Below are 18,154 nucleotides of genomic sequence, written 5' to 3' on the forward strand. Positions count from 1 at the left end.
CACCACAACGAAGAGTAGCCCCCCTCGCTGCAAACAGAGAAAGCCCACACACAGCAACAAAGACCCAACGCAGCCAAAAATTTAAAAAAGTAAAAAATAAATAAATTTGAAAATAAATAAATACAAATTAAAACCTGACAAAACAGGTTCTTCCTATATTAAAGTCTTTAGAATTTCTTTCTAATGATGCTAGACTGCAATATCATACATTGTCTGTAGGTGCCACTACTTCACATAATTTACTAGAAGCTGAAAATTCCTTAGTTCACTGTCCATCAACTAATCAGTATATTTTAAAATGAGTGTCAATTAATGTAGAAGATGCAGAAAGTATCTTTATTTACCTTCTGCTGAGACGTCAGTCTCTTTTTGCTGGAAGTTTTAAAATTCAATTCTGCTTAGAGGAATTTTTGGTTATGAATATGCCTTTAATTTTATCATGTAAGGAGGGATTTTTCCTCCAGGAATCTAGAAAAAGTTAAATTCTGTAGATGAATGCTATGCGAAATCAGTGGGGGAGAATTGCTGCATCCTTTAGAAAGGCGTCCATTATTTTCCTGGAGTTTGCGATACCAAACGTACTTTTATGATAGATTATGTTCCTATTCTGCCTTGCAAAATCTTAAAATAAAAAGATAATATTGTTTCCAAATATATTAAAATAATTTTCCTTCTTCTTAGAGAAAAACACTAAAATGATAACACATTGTTGTGGAAACTCATGGGATTTGGAGTCAGACAGACCTAAGTTTGAGCCCATCTCTCCCACTTACTACTTGGGCAATCTTAAGCAATTTACTTGGGCTTTTTTTTTCTTTTTTTTTTTTTTTTTTTGCCAGAGTCCCTATATCTTAATTACAAGGTTTACACATCTGACAGAGTTTTTGGAAGACTAATAATGTACATAAATCCCCTGGCACATAGTAGGCATTCAAAAAGCAGCAGTTATTAGCAGTTGTCATGTTTCAGCAAAGCCTCAGTAACTACATTACCACCATGGCATTAAACATGGTAGTGTTGAACATTATTATTAATATTAGTAATATTAAAGTTAATTTTAATTTGCTCTAATGCATATGAATCTAACATTTAAGAGGTAAATATATTTCCTTATCAAATCAAATTCCACTTAACTTTGAATCTGATCTTGAATCCGATCTTTTCCTTGGATTCATTTACGGTGAGCACACTGTCTGAAGGCCAAGCAGTAGGGTATAAACTGTAGGGACCAGGTCATCCTCCTTGCTGGGAAAGCCCAAATACTCACAAGCGCTGAGGACATAAGGGCGCTGAGCGTGTCAGAAGTGCTTCAAAGAGGGGGTTAGCGCCCGCAGTTCCGCACCTCCGCCCGCCAGGGTGCGCTCGGCTGGACACCGACCCCCGGGAGCGGCGGGGCTGGAGGAGGCGGAGCCTAGCCCGGCAAGATGGTGCCGTCCGCCTTGTTGCGCCCTTTGTCCAAGCTGGTGGCCTCGGCCAGGCTCCCCAGCAGCTTGTCAGCGCGGTCAAAGTTCTACATTCGGGAATCGCCACTTGGCAGACCTGACTGGCTGAAGGTTGGACTGACCTTGGGCACCTCCGTCTTCTTGTGGATCTATCTCATCCAACAGCATAATGAAGATGTTTTAGTGTATAAAAGAAGAAATGGGTTGGAATAAACTTTTGAAATACCGATACAGTAGTGTTTATAGCAGTTCCTCTGGATTCACCAATCTGTTGAGCTGTAAACGTGAGAGAAAGAGTTACGTGTGAATATATGTCAAGTCAGCATTTTGTGTTTCACATAATTAAATTAAAAAATACTTCTGTATTAAAAAAAGAAGAAGAAGTGCTTAAAAGAACATGAGCTGCTTGACCGAAGTGGGTTAGAGTGAGTCTTTGCTGATCAGCCCAGCTGGGATTTACGGTTACCTGGCTCTACCCCATGGGCAGAGTGCAAAATGGCAACCATCAAAATACTTACACCATGGGAAGAGGTCTAACCGAGGAGCCTTTGTGTGTACAGTTTAAAACAACACTCTATATTGGTCTTGGCGTCTTGCATTTATAGAGGCACATTCAAGACACTCACACCACAGAAGCAAAGCATGTAACTAGAAGGGGAACAACTGTTTTTTCCCAGTATAACAGAGCCATAACTAAAGGTGCTGCGAAGCCCCTGTCACATTGATCTCAGCTAGTCTTTATTTCACCATCTGGCTCCTTTTCCAGGGCTCCCTCAAAAAGGATATCCCTAACTAACCCAACAGGGCCTTCTCTCCCACACATCAGTCCGCATAGAAACAACAAAAGATGTCAATTGTGCTGATTTTCTGTGTAAGGCCCCATACCAGGCTTGTTAGCAGAAGCCTCCTCCTTCACCCAGCCTGGCTGGCCTCCCCTTCACAGTCAGGAGTCTTCATTTAAGTCCCTTTTAATGAGAGGAGCTGAGAGCGAACTCAATAGTCCCAACCTTCCTCTTAAAGGAACTGGGCCCCACCCTCCCATCACAGCTACTTCCAACGGTATTCCTAATAAGACTTGGTAATGTTTTCCTGTGATACTTATTCAGTGCCTGTACAATTTTATTTTCGGAACCAACAGGGCTGTTGGTTCACCAATCTGAGCTTATTCCACAGTAGTTCCAAACCACGTATCATTTTGTTGGGTGAAACCTGTTCATTGAAGAGATGAGTCCAGCGATCAAAGAAAGAAGGACAGTGTACAAAAGCTCTTTCTGCTTCCAATTATTTCAGTGACTTATTTGGGGCCAGATAAGCCACTCAATCTAAGCGTGTTTAAATGACGCACGTGTGAGTTGCAGCTGAATCTCAGTGGTGGCTCTTTTGATTTAAGATGCTTATGGGCTCCCAGACCTGCCTGTGGACATCACCAGGAAGTCTATTCCATGCTATTCTCTTTGTGCTTGTTTCCAGCGGATGGTATTCTTCAAATACAGAGTGGCACGTTCAAAGATACGTGTAGCATAAATTTTGCTCTGACAGATGATTGGAGCAAATATATGCCCTCACATTTACCTTTAGGGAATCTTTTAATCATTTAATAGAAAATTCACGACAAACTTGTCTACAGTTTCCACATCCTCCATTTACTTGGTATGACCCAATCAGCCTTGCCTATTATAATCAACTCTCACCCACTGAGGTCAAATTTATGAAACACTGCTATATTGCACCTGTCACTTTGGGTATGAGATCCTTGGTAAGCAGACTGGGGCAAACTGGCAGTCTCTCTTTGTGGCAGAGTGAGAGGTGCCCATATTTCCTGGGGTGTTGTCTTAACTCAGTAGCTGTATCACACTGCTTTATGAACTGTCCAACAGCTGTGACTTTGGGCATTTAGACACTGATTTCTTCATTGTAAGAAATGACATTATTAATGTTTACAAATGGTGGTTCTCAAAGTGTGGTCCCCAGACCAGCTGCGTCAGCAACAGCTGGGAACTTGTTAGAAATGCAAATTCTCAGGTTATACATGAGAAGTTGAATCAGATGCTCCAGAGGGTGTTTTAACAATCTCTCCCAGGGCCTTGACGCCTGCTGAGTCTTCACGTGTGAGATACTTTGCAGACAGCAGATTTTTACCTGCACATTAACTGGGTAACACAGAGAACAGTTTCTCTTGTGTTGAGGAAAGTCTGAACACTGCACTCTTAGCAGACCTTAAATAATCTTTTCTGAAGCCTTTTGCCTTTGCTACAGAAAGGTTGAAATTTCAATATTTTCTTGTTCTCACCCAATCCATTTTATCACATGAATCTTATTCCCTGAAACCAAAAGCCCTGTTGAAAAGAAGCGGGTGAATAATTCTAGGCAGTGGAAACATCCTAGATATGTACAGCAAGCATGGTTCCCACAACATAACTGGCAGGCTGTGCTTCTTTTAAATATTTAAAAAATGAGAATCTCCATCTCTAGGCTATTCCCTTTCTTCCTTACTCAGCAGAATCTCTTATTTAGGATGTTATTTTGTCCAAAGACTCTATCCTTCTCCTAATAGGCTTTCTCAAGCAACATTTGCTTAATTCTCTCAGGTCAACTCCAAATACAGCCACTCTGATAGTCTTCTCTGTTATTGTTTCTTGACTTGAAATGCCAGTAATTTCCTTTCATCTTTTCCCATTAATCACCAAGTTCATATCTTGAGCCTTCATGTTCTCCAGTAATCTTCACCAGGCTTCTTGGTGCTGTGTGGTCTTCTCCATTCATTCACCATCTTCTACCCAAGCCATTTTTTTATTAGTTTCCTTCAGTTGGTCCTTAGAGTCCCTTATCTTTGCCTTTTTCTGGGATCTATTTAATATCTGATAGCGTCACCTGGTCTGGATGTAGGTAAGCTGAGGGGCTGTCCACAGTGACAGAATGGATCCAAGACAGGATGAGAATCAGACAGTCTCCTTGTGGGTGAAACATTTTAACATAGAATCTATCTGTGTGTGGAAAAGGATAGAGGTTGTTGAGTGAAACAGACCACAGTTGGAAGTCAGGTTGACCAGTGCGGAGCCATAGCTTCATCATCACTTGTTTTGTTCTGGGCACTCTAAGCCACCTGCAATTCCATCTCACTTGCCCTGCTTTGTGTGTTGCTTCCAGCCTTTGGTTTACCCCATGCCTTTGTGCAAGTTCCAAAAAAGTGGTCCCTCTGAGGAGACATACCCACAGGGCAGACATTTAACAAAGGGGCCCTTTTGGGTGGACAAAATACAGACCAGCGGCCCTTCCCGAATGCTTACATTGCCCTCAGGGCCTAGCAAGTGCAATAAGGGCTGGATTTCAAGGTCCGTTGCGGCCCCACAGCCCATGCTGGTGCCTTTGTTTCATGCTAAAACTGCACAACCCGACCTATGGTACTGCTTGCTTTCCCCCCATTTCGTACTGCTCTGTCTAAATCAGTGGTTCTCAAAGTACAGTCCTTAGATCAATATTACCATCACCTAGAAACATGTTAGAAACACAGACTCTCAAACCCTGCTGCAGACCTCCTGCCTCCGCCAACAGCGATCTGTGTTTAAACAAGCCCTCCAGATGATTCTGGTGCACACTCAACTTTGGAAACACTAGAAAAATATCTGACGTGTAACAGGTACTTAGTAAATGTTTGTTGGTTGAATGAGGAAATTAATTTCTCCATCAAAATTAAGCTCAAGCATCATTCCCCTGAGACTCCTCCAGCCTCCATCTCATCAGGCTACGGCCCCTCTGTGTTCTCACCTGAGTCTGTATCACTGCACTGTGCAATGAGATTTAACGCACTGCAGGAAATAAATTGGACAACGTGGCTCTCTCCATGACTCAAACTGGCGCTCCTTCAGGAAGAGAAGAGGGTAGAAACTGTGTTTACTGAACTTCATTTTTGTACCCCTCAACACAGTGCTTTGTCTGCAATAGGAACTCAATTCCCATAGAAGGAAGCGACGGAGGATGATGCAAACAAACAGGTAAAGAAAAAGTAGTCACCAGGCTGGGAACTGGTACTCCCGAGAGGACCCAGGGCTGGAAGTTTTCTTTGTATAAAATTCCAATCGATTCACAAACTCATGCTCAAAAAGATCTTTCCTTATTGTGCCTGAAGTAATATGCTACTTCCTCTTGTTCAGTTGTTTTGCTTACTTTTAGTTAATAATAAAATTTGTTTATTAAAGTATTTAAGCGACTTGTGTCTAGGGTGGTATTTGTTTCTATTTCTAGGTCTATATGGAAACAGGATCAGGGAATGAATATTGCTGGACCCTTAAGATGCTGATCTAATCAGTAGCAAGAAATCGTAAAATATTGTCTTTTTGTGTCTGGCTTATTTTACTTAGCTTACTTCACTTAATGTTTTCAAGGCTCATCCCTGCTGTAGCATGCGTCAAAACTCCACTCCTTTCAAAGGCTGAATAATATTCCATTGTATGTACACACCACATTTGTTTATCCACGCACATGTTAATGGACACTTGGATTATTTCAACCTTTCAGCTATTGTGAATAATGCTACTGAGAACAATAAAGTTTTTACCGTATAGAGTAATGCAGTAGTTCCAAATTGCTTTCCATGGAGGTTCATTTGCTTTATATATCAACACTCCATTTGAGGGTTAAAAGTAATAGTTTTACTGGTAAAGTAGAACAAGCTAAAGCTTTGGAGTCAGACGAGATGCCATTTCTGCCTTCTGTCTTCTATGTGAACTTGGGCAAGTAATTTAACTCCTCAGGGTCTTAATTTCTTCATCTGTTACATGGATAGATGTAATAATTTCTGTTGTACAGGTTGTAATGAGGATAAATAAGACAGCATATATAAAGCACCTGGTCTAATATTTGGCAACTAGTACGAAAATAGTAACTGGAAACCATTAGCATTATTTCCAAATGGCCACATAATCCAGCCCCTACACTTGTTGTTGTTGTTGTTGTACGCGGCCCTCTCATTGTTGTGGCCTCTCCCATTGCGGAGCACAGGCTCTGGACGCGCAGGCTCAGCGGCCATGGCTCACGGGCCCAGCCGCTCCATGGCACGTGGGATCCTCCAGGACCGGGGCACGAACCCGTGTCCCCTGCATCGGCAGGCGGACTCTCAACCACTGTGCCACCAGGGAAGCCCTACACTTTTAATCTAACTATACTGCTTTCTTCAATCCCTTGTCACCCATCTGGCCTTTATTCCCACTTTTTCTTCTAGTTGCTGTTAAGAGTTTTATTTCAATCACTTGCATAGGTCACAATACCACTCCCCAGTTTTCTAACCTGTTTAATATTTTATATCAAAAAGTCTATTTTATCAAGTTTACCTTCTGCTCTAGTTTATAACTTGGAGAAAGATCATAGGAGAATATATTTTTTAGGAATTCAAGATCATTCATGTATGAATTACTCTGAGGCCCATCTATTAAAAAGTGTTTATGTGGTATCAAAGGCTTCTTCCATCCCAGTGAAAGGGCAAGGATGATTGACCTTTAGGCCTAGATAGAAGACATTCATGGACCATATCACTTAACTTCTGTTTTTTAATTGAAAAGTGGCATTAAATCGCCCTGCAAATATATGTAGATCCCTAGCTCATATGCCTAAATCCAGGAAAAGCATTGGGAAACTCTGAAATTAGTCCCAGTGTGTGCAACAGAGGTACAGAGATCCTACTTAATTCAAAACTGCCCTGGTAGGCAGTTTGTCTGCTCTGGGTTGAGCCACTCATAGTCAAGGAATATAAGGGATGAAAGAGAGCCAGAAACGTCCTCAATCCAAAGACCCCTGCACCTGGAAATACAGTCTGCACATTCTAGAAGATTTATCCAGAGCTTAATCATTTTAATTTTGAACCGAACTAAAAATAAATAATAATCCAATCAATTATCAATGGTTGATCCAATCAACCATTTCGGTCTTTTAAAATAAAAGAGATCCATAGATTTAGGTTTCAAGTTCATGAAATCAAGATAACAATAACAAGAACTTCTGGTTTACTTTATTCCAAATGTTTAGAGGTTTACTCTGGAGGCTGCCAATCTGCTTTTAGACATAATGTGATTAGAAGTAACTCTGCCAAATCAGTAAAAAAAAAAAAATCCAGCCATGTTAATATTTTGGAATCATCCATATGATTAATATTTGAATGAAACATCTGAATAGATTGGCCATCTTGCTATTGTGTTGCAAGTTAGAGCCACTATCAGAGGTCAAGTTTTTGTATTTCCAATAGTTCACTTTAGATGGCCACTGATATCGATAGGAAGCCCCTCTTGCGCTATAGGACTAAAGCAATTGTCAGTATCATAGAAGTTAGGAAGTGACTGGCATATATTTGATGCCGAACGCCAATAAATATTGTTGCTGAAATGAATAAATGAATGATTTCTATTACTCTGCATTTTGGGAAACGTGTAACAGATTTTTGTTTTTAATCAAATTGTAGTTTGTTTCTTGTCACAGTCATTCCAGTGTTACCTAGTTTGGCTCTCCACATTGATTAAATTATCGAATTCTTTTTTTTAGTGTGTTCTTAAACTTAGGAAAGTGTTTTATTTACAGGTAGATATTTTTTTAGTGTGTTCTTAAACATAGGAAAGTGTTTTATTTACAGGTAGATATTTTTGTTTGTTTTCCAGCGTAATTATTTGGTTTCTACCTTGTTACTTGTGAATTTAATATTTTAAACAAGTTATTTCTCCTATTATCTTTGTTATTTTCCTCTAATGCTCATTTCATTAAAGAAAAAAACCTTTCTCTAACTTTTGGAATCACAGGTTTGTTTCTAAGTAAATGTCCACTAGATGGAACTATTGCTTCAAAAGAGGAGGGTGACGCCTTAGAAAGGACCCATTTCTAAAGATTTCCCACTGAACTTTACCTCATAAAAACTGCTGATAGGTAATGCCTTTTCTTTCTTTTTTTTAACTAACTCCTTCTTTTTTTCGTAAGTAACATTACCATTTAAAGCACATGCTATTTGAAGGCTTATATTCTGAAGACCTGTTGCATCTCTAAGACTTTTAATCTGTCTCAATGCAGAGTTCTCTTTTTAAAACTTTTTTTTCCTGTATACTTCAAGGGTTTAATGACAACAAACGAAAATATCTTAGTTGTAAAATGTGCCTTAAAAATGGAGGGAACTTGCTTAATGAGTCAGAAATTTAAAAACACAATTCATAGAGGTTTAAATAAAAACCCTAAAACTAAAGTCCTTAACAAAAAGATAATAAAACTTCAAGTGTGGAAACACCTATACAAAGATTAAATGTGAGTGTCCATTAGGTATGTTTCTCAAGTTCTCAAAGAAACAATATCACTGTGTATTCACACATTCTTGCCCAGTTTACACAACTGTATTTAAACTGCATAGCTTACTATTTGCTAATGCAAATGACATGGTAATGTTGCAAGTTACTTTCCTGTTTGCATGCTTAAGCTTCTAAAGCAGTTTTTACATTTTCTTACTATAATGTTTATCACCAATATTTTTAAAGTATTTACTTAATGTCTTATGGCATATTATGTTTTATAATTAAATATGGCTTTGGAGTTATTAACTTATTACCTTTAGGAAGTACAATTTTAAGGAAACAAAGTAATAATGCAATATAAAAGCATGTTAGTTTGAGGCTTCAAAACTTCAACCTAATGATAAGCTTCCTCTACATGTTATCCCACAAGTGTATACTTTCAACAAATGATAAAGAGAAATCTATCAGCTCCTTGACAAACTCTTTGTGGTAGTGACTGGAGACATCAAAGAGTACATATTTCATACAGCAAGCCTGAGTCACCATGATATCATTGAAAATTCTATGATTCCTTTTTTTCTCTATAAAGTCTGAGGGGAATTTTTTTATCATTATTATGTAAGTTTCAGGTGTACAGCATCATAATTCAACATCTGTATATGCTACAAAGGGATCACCACCACAAGTCGAGCTACCACCCATCACCATACAGTTGATCTTAAGGAGACTTCTTATTAATTAATTTATTTATTTTGGCTGCGTTGGATCTTCGTTGCGGCACACGGGCTTTCTCTAGTTGTGGCAAGTGCGGGCTACTCTTCATCGTGGTGCACGGGCTTCTCGTTGTAGTGGCTTCTCTTGTTGCAGAGCACAGGCTCTAGGTACACGGGCTTCAGCAGTTGTGGTGCACGGGCTTAGTTGCTCTGCAGCATGTGGGATCTTCCCAGACCAGGACTCAAACCCGTGTCCCCTGCATTGGCAGGTGGATTCTTAACCACTGCGCCACCAGGGAAGTCCCAGGGACTTCTTTTAATTAAGTTGAAATAGTTATAATACTTTCTTAAAGTTTTCTTCAAAGCTCTCACAACTAAAAAATATTTTTTAAAGCTTTGAATGTAAGTGTTCTTCCTTACATAATTTACTTAATGGTAAAATTTAGCAAATAAATTAAAGTTCTTAGAAACTAATAGCAATTTTATAGTCTTTCTTTAAATCATTTGTCAAAATAAAATTTCAAATATTGGGTTTTCTTTCCAATTTATTGGGAAATAATTTACATAGATCACTGTATAACTTTAAGGCATACAGCATTATGGTTTGATTTACATATATAGTGAAATGATGACCACTATAGGTTCAGTTAACATCCATTTTCTCATATGGATACAATAAACAGAAAAGAAGAAAGGAAAAAAATTTCTCCTCGTGATGAAAACTCGTAGGATTTATTCTCTTAACAACTTTCCTATATATCATACTTTAGTGTTAGCTATAGTTATCGTGTTGTACATTACATCCCTAGTAGGGATAATGTACATCCCTATTTAATTATCTTATAACTGGAGGCTTATACCTTTTGATTCCCTTCCTCCAATTCCCTCTCCCCCCACCCTCCTCCTCTGGTAACCACAAGTCTGATCTCTTTTTCTATGAGTTTTTTAAAGAATATATTCCACAGATAAGTGAGATCATACAGTATTTGTATGATCACTTAGCATAATGCCTACAAAGTCCATCTATGTTGTTACAAATGATAGGATTTCCTTGTTTTTTATGGGTGAATAAGATTCCATATTTTATATATATATTCAATATATACACATATATTATATACATAATGGAATATTCTATATATAGCACAACTACTTTACCCATTCACTCATCAATGAACACTTAGGTTGCTGCATGTCATGGCTATTGTAAATAATGTGGCTATGAGCATCAGGGTGCAAATATCCTTTCAAGTTAGTGTTTTTGTTCCCTCTGGATGTATTCCCAGAAGTGGAATTTTTGGATCATATGGTAGTTCCAGTTTTCATTTTTCAAGGATCCTCCATATTGTTTTCTATAGTGGCTGCACCTATTTGCATTCCCAGCTAGAATGCCCAAGCATTCCCTTTTCTCCACATCCACACCAGCATTCGTTATCTCTTGTCTTTTGATGATGGCCATTCTAATAGGCAAGAGGTAATATCTCATTGTGGTTTTCATCTGCATTTCTCTAATGACCAGTGATACTGAGCATCTTTTCGGATTCTGTTGGTGTTTCATATATCTTCTTTGAAGAAATGTCTATTCAGGTCCTTTGCCCATTTTTTAATTGCACTATTTGTTTTTTTTGCCATTGAGTTATAGGAGTTCTCTATGTATGTTGAATAGTAACCCCTTAACAGATATATGGTTTGCAAATATTTTTTCCTGTTCTGTATGTTGTTTTTTCACTTTGTTGATGGTTTCTTTTGCTGTGAAGAAGCTTTTTAGTTTGATGTAGTCCCACTTGTTTATTTTTTTTATTTTGTTGCTTGTGCTTTAGGTGTCATGTGCAGAAAATCATTACCAAGACCCATGTCAAGGGTCTTATTGTAGGAGTTTTATGGTTTCAGGTCTTACATTTAAGTCCTAATCCATTTTGGGTTAATTTTTGTGAGGGTAAGGTATGGATCCAGTTTCATTCTTTTACATGTGAATATCCAATTGTCCCAGCACCATCTATTAAACAGACCTGTCTTTTCTCCACTGAGTATTCTTGGCTCCCTTGTCAAATATCAGCCATATATGCTTGGATTTATTTCTGGGTCCTTGATTTTGTTCCATTAATCTATCTGTCTGTTTTTATGCCAGTACTATACTTATTTGATGACTATAGCTTTATAGAATAGCTTGAAATCAGAAAGTATGATGCCTCCTGCTTTGTTCTTCTTTCTCACAATTTCTTTGTTTATTCAGGGTCTTTTGTGATGTCATATAAATTTTAGGAGGTTTTTTTCTGCTTCTGTAAAAATTGCCACTGGAATCTTGTTAGGGATCGCACTGAATGTATAGCTGGCTTTTGGTAGTATTGACATTTTAACAATACCAATTCTTCCAATCTGTGAACAAGATATCTTTCCACTTCTTTGTGTCTTCTTTTAATTTCTTTCATCAATTTCTTACAGTTTTCAGAATATATCTTTCAGCTTTCTTGGAAAATGTATTCCTAAATATTTGGTAGTTTTTGATGCTATTATAAATGGGATTTTTTTCTGAAAGTACATTGCTAGTGTTTAGAAACACCACTGAATTTTTATGTTAATTTTGTATGCTCCAACTTTACTAAATTAGTTGATTAGATCTAACAGTGTTTTGATTGAGTCTTTAGGATTTTCTACATATAAAATCATGTCATCTGCAAATAGAGACAACTTAACTTCTTCCTTTCTAATTCTGATACATTTTATTTCTTTTTCTGGCCTGATTGCTCTAGCTAGGACTTCCAGTACTACACTGAATAGGAGGGGTGAGAGTGGGCACCCTTTTCTTGTTCCTGATCTTAGAGGAAAATCTTTCAACATTTCAACATTAATATGATGTTATCTTTGGGCTTGTGATATATGGCCTTTATTATGTTGAGATATGCCTAATTTGTTTAGAGTTTTTATCAAGAATAGATGTTTTATTTTGCCAAATGCTTTTTCTGCATATATTGAAATGATCATATGATTCTTATCTTTCATTTTATTAATGCGATGTATCGATTTATGTATGTTGAACCATCCTTATACCCCAGGGATATCATACATTAGGTTTTAATTTAATGTTGTACTATTTGTACAAATACAAAATGGTCTTTGTTCATCCATCCCCTGATTCATTAATCAATATTTATCAAATTCCTAATATACCCTTTTTAGCATTCAGTGTTTTCTACATCTTTATTTTTAATATGCTGTCTTGCCTTTCTAATTTGATTCTCAAATGTTCTACTTTTTAAACATAAAAAATTCTATAACTTCCCACTGCCTACTGAAAATAAGTCCAACTCCAAACTCCTTGGTCTGACATGGTGCCTTTCCTCAATGAAGCTCCAACTCTTGAGGTTCATCACCTATTATTCCACCTATTTGACATTTCATTCAAATCTTATCTAGTCACCATTCCCTAAATATCACCTTCAATTCCCTTTGCTTATTCTCTTGCAATGTAATGGCCTACACTTCTGAGTCCCTCACATACTTTAAGAACTATCTCAGACTTTACCTCCTTTATGAGATTCTACTCCATCCCAAATCAGAAACAACCTTTCCATTCAGTAAGCTACCATTCTTTGCCTTCTATTTCTAACTCTCTCATGTCATCTATCACTTTCTACTTAATAACAGAATTATTAGCATATGTTTTATCTCCCTCTTCCAAACTGAGAGAGGACTGGGATCCTGGCATATTCGTCTTGGCATCTTGAAAGCTCTTATCACACTCTCATTACCCAACCTGGGACCATCTGGACCATCATCACTCCATCCTCCTGATACTTGGAGGGATTGCCTATTCCTGGTAAAGGGTAATGCTTCCACCAGTGCACTGTATCTCATACCCTCCTTCCCACCTCCTTAAGGATCTCCTGCCACTGGCTATTCTCTTTTCCTTCTTTATTGGATTTTTCCTATCAGCATATAAACATGCTTAAGTCTCTCTTAAAACCTTCTTTTCAACCTGATACACCCTTTCAACTAGCACACTATCTCTCTTCTGCCTTAACAGTCAAACTTCCTGAAAGCATTTTCTACACTCACTGTCACCATGTCCACAGCTCCCACTCACTTCTGAACCCTGTGTGATCTGGTTTCCATCCCCATCACTCAAATGAAGCTGTTATCACAAGGGACACCAATGACCTTCTGGTTGCTAAATCCAATGGGTACTTCTTAAAACTGTTTTTTTTGGGGGGGGGGGTGCTCTCTACGTCACCTAACACTATGGACCATCCTTTCCTCTTTCAAGTGCCCTCTTCCCTTGAATTTCTGTGATATTTTATGTTCCTGGATTTCCTCCTGAGTCTCGACCATCTCTTATAATGTGGGCTTTGGTCATTGTTCTGTCCTTGGCTTTCCTCTGTTCTACGTCTACACACTTTCCCTGAATGGTCTTCTAATCCACAGTTTCAGATGCCATTAGACTGGTGACTTTTGTAGCTTTGTTTTATTTCCAGCCTAGATGTCTCTTCTAACTTTATACATACATAAAGCCTTCTAGACTTTTCTATTTGGATGGTCCATACGCACCCAAAGTACAACATGTCCCAAGACAAACTCATCACATTTTCCCCCTTCACCCAAATCTGTTGGCTTTTTTGGTTCCTCATCACATTGAAAGGTAGTACCATAAATCAAGTTTCCCAAGTCAGAAACCACAGTATCTTTCCTGAATTGTCCTTCTCTTTTATTCTATATATTCAAAAAAACTACTGAACCCTGCTGATTCTAACTTCAAAGCTTTGGAATATGGTCTCTTTTCTCCCATCTCTTTCATATTACCCTGGTTAAGACACCATAATTTTTAATCTGGATTTCTGCTGTGCTTTCTAACTCATCACTCTGCTTTCAGTCTTGGTTTCTGGAAATGGATTTTTCACACTGAATGTTGAGTAAACTTGAAAAATACAAGTCATCCCCCTGGTCAAACACATCAATCATGCTAATGATTTGTAGGAGAAAGTCTAAGAGAGTTTACGATAAGATAGCTTACAATAGTGTGCATAACCTGATTGCTACTCACTTCTCTGGCCTCATCTATGGTCACACCCCTTGAAACTCAACATTCCAGCTCTCCAAGTTCTCTCAACATACTGCGCTCTCTCACCTTGGGCGCTATACACGCGCTGTTCCCTATGTCTAGATCACCCTTATTCCCACCTCTCAATGCCTTTGCAAGGCTAACTCCATCTCATCTACCAAGTCTCTCAGCTTATGTCTCTTCCTCCAGAAAATTTCTACTAAATTACTGCCTCTGGGTCAGGTATTTGTCCTATGTACCTGCAGTGGCATCTTACACTTTGTAGATCAAACTTAGTTGTTCTTGCCTGTTTACCTGCCTATATGCTTATGAATTGAGACTGTCTATTATGTACACAGCTATAACCTAATGGCTAATACATGCCTAATACAATGCCTGGTACATAGCAGTGACTGATATGTATTAAAGAGATCATAGATGCTCAAAAATGTATATAGTATGTGATGGATTTTAAAAAGTAATCAAACTTACCACAGTGGGGAGAAAAGGGCTTCTGGGCTTGGTTAGATAGTTTTCTTTTGTTTTTCACCATGTGACTGTAAGATAACAATTGTTTCATCTAAGCAAGTCAATACATGGTCATATACATAAGCCATATCATGAAATAGTAGGGCAATTCTATCAAATTATATTTTCATAGGTACATAGATGGACAAGTCTACACAGATTGCCATATCCTAACACTTGGGTCATCCTGTGGGAATCAGCACTGACCTTTAAGAGGATCCAAATAAGTGAACTGGCTAGGGGAGAGTCTGTACATTCATGACTTTAAACCCAGCCTGTTTATGTGTTTATACATTATAATATTTATATTGAAGAAGTAATTTATCATAGATTATACTGAACTATTGGAGAAATCACTTTTCTTTGGGCTGGACAATTCTAGTCATTCACAAATTGCAATAAATTCTTCAGTTCAGTTTATAGATCTACACCAAATGCATTGAGTTAGCCAAAAAGTGCCTTCAGTTTTTAAGTAAAAATAAAAGACACATTTTTCATTTTCACCAAGAACTTTACTGAACAATGTATTCACCCTTTCGTTCCACTAACTTCTGCCATTTTTCGGGCAACTTCATAATTCCATCTTCCCAAAACTTTTTATCTTTTTGAGCACAGAACTGTTCCAAGTGCCTTTTACAGTCTTCCAGGAAATTGAGATTTTTTCCATTAAGAGAATTTTGTAAAGACCTAAATAAATGGAAATCTGAAGGTGCAATGTCTGAAGGTGAATATGGTGGAGGAATCAGAACTTCCCAGCCAAGCTGTAACAGTTTTTGCCTGGTCATCAAAGAAACGTGTGGTCTTGCGTTTATCCTGATGGAAGGTTATGCGTTTTCTGTTGACTACATCTGGACGCTTTTCGTCGAGTGCTGCTTTCAGTTGGTCTCATTGGGAGCAGTACTTGTTGGAATTAATTGTTTTGTTTTCCAAAAGGAGCTCATAATAAAGGACTCCCTTCCAATCCCACCATATACACAACATCACCTTCTTTGGATGAAGACCAGTCTTTGGTGTGGTTGGTGGTTGTTCATTTCACTTGCCCCATGATCTCTTCCGTTCCACATTATTGTACAGCACCCACTTTTCATCGCCTGTCACAGTTTCTTTTAAAAACGGAACATTTTCATTACGTTTAAGTAGAGAATTGCACACGGAAACACAGTTAAGGTTTTTTTCGCTTAACTTATGTGGAACCCAAACACCAAAGTGATTAACATAACCAAGCTGGTGCAAATGATTTTCAACGCTTGATTTGGATATCTTGAGTATGTCAGCTATCTCCCGCGTGGTATAACATTGATTGCTCTCAATTAATGTCTTGATTTGATCGCTATCAACTTCAACTGTTCTGCCCAACTGTGGAGCATCATCCAGCAAGAAATCTCCAGCACAAAACATCGCAAACCACTTTTGACACGTTTAATCAGGCACAACACCTTCTCCATACACTGCACAAGTCTTTTTTTGCATTTCAGTTGCATTTTTACCTTTCTCGAAAGAGTAAAGCATAATATGCCAAAAATGTTGCTTTTTTCTTCCATCCTCAATATTAAAATGGCTACACAAAAATTCACCAATTTTGATGTTTTTTTTTTAATGCACACTGATATGACAGCTGTCACAATACAATCTAACAAAATTGTTTCCAATAAAGTTAAAGACAACTAAGTGCTACCAGAGCCATCTTATGGAAAAAAAAATGAATGAAACTTTTGGCCAACCCAATAACATTTTTAACTGTCCAAAATGGCTAACTGCATAGAAGAAATAAATAAATAGCAGTGTGCTTAAATCCTAGAGAGTGTTCAGTACCTAATTGTCAATAGTTGGACAAGCAAGGGTCATCTTTTTCAATTCCCTCCTCGTACAGATGAGGAAAAAGGAGTCCGGAGAGGTCAGGTTTCATTGTTCAGGTCACCCAGCATATAGAGGCAAATCTCCCATCTTGTTAGTGGGATCAGAGTAGAACCCATTTGGCACAACTTCCTACCCAGTCCTCTTTCCATTACAACGTGTGGTCCCTGACCACCCTCATGTCCTTTCATTTGCAGCTTGTGTAAACACCCTCAGCCTGGCTCAGAATTTCCAAGTCTTGCAACTTTGAGGAGGTATTTCAGTGACGTATGTTTCCTGGCTAAGGTTGTAAAAAAAAAATTTTTTTAATGAAATCTTATCTGGAATCACAATATAAAAAACAGATAAAATCAATGAATGAGTTTTTCAGGCAATTTAAATCTTCGTTGTTTGTGGAGCCCCTGAAGCCCTTTCAAAGGTACAAAATACCTAGGGAGGGGAGTTGGGAAACTACTCTAAACTGAGGGAACTGGATATTTGGCAGCAGGAGTTCTGGGTTCTGCCATTCTCCTTGGACTTGGAGAGAGCCGGTTGACACAGCAAAGCATTACTTTAGCATCCCTATGTGTTTTTAATAGGGTTGATTTTTTTTTTTTGCCGTAATCAAGCACTGAATAATTACTACAATAAGATAATAGTGTAACTCAGAGCCCAGCCAAAATGATAGAAAACTGGGGGGAAGGAGTTCTCATGCTTTCTTCCCTTGTCATCTTACATGCATTCATTCAACAATTTTAAAACTGTTTATGTATTTATTTTTGGTACTATTTTCCCCAGAGGGGCTTTGGTCACCAGCATCTCAGTTAATGCTCCTGCATCTTAGATACCTGTCCTAGGGGAGGCAACAAATTTTTTTATTAACATAGTTTATGTTGCAGACACTGGCCAGTCGTTAAAACATTTGCACGTTCCATCTGCCTTGTTTTGCTTTCTTCCCATTCCTAACTCCAAGTCTACTCCATATTTCAGTTGCTAGTAATTCTTCAATGCCTATTTCACCCTCGCTCTCTGTTGAATAAAGCCACGTCTAACTCACCTGCAGGAGACTAAGATTGCTTCCTCCTTTAAACCCTTATGGCATTTGCTCATACTTCTTTTATAATACTTGGATTTATGAGTTTTAGAGTTTTCACAGTACTTGTCTCCTCTCTGCCCCACCATCCACTCCTCTCCACACCCCACAATGCACACTTCTATTTTTGAGACACTAGCTTTCTTACTTACCTATATATCCATTGGAGCAACCAGCCCAATGCTTTTTTAAAAAAGAACAGGCTATGGGAAAGATGAATTGAATACAAATCCTTGCCTTACAATTTTTTTAAC

The 18,154-nt window shown here is 38.2% G+C and overlaps 1 pseudogene; it reads left to right on the plus strand.

Moving 5' to 3' along the window:
* The first annotated feature begins 1,424 nt into the window (after positions 1-1,424).
* Positions 1,425-1,656, plus strand: LOC115857335 (NADH dehydrogenase [ubiquinone] 1 subunit C1, mitochondrial pseudogene; annotated as a pseudogene).
* Positions 1,657-18,154: the final 16,498 nt, after the last annotated feature.

This window comes from Globicephala melas, chromosome 5 (genome assembly GCF_963455315.2).
Source record: "Globicephala melas chromosome 5, mGloMel1.2, whole genome shotgun sequence".
NCBI classification, from domain to species: domain Eukaryota; kingdom Metazoa; phylum Chordata; class Mammalia; order Artiodactyla; family Delphinidae; genus Globicephala; species Globicephala melas.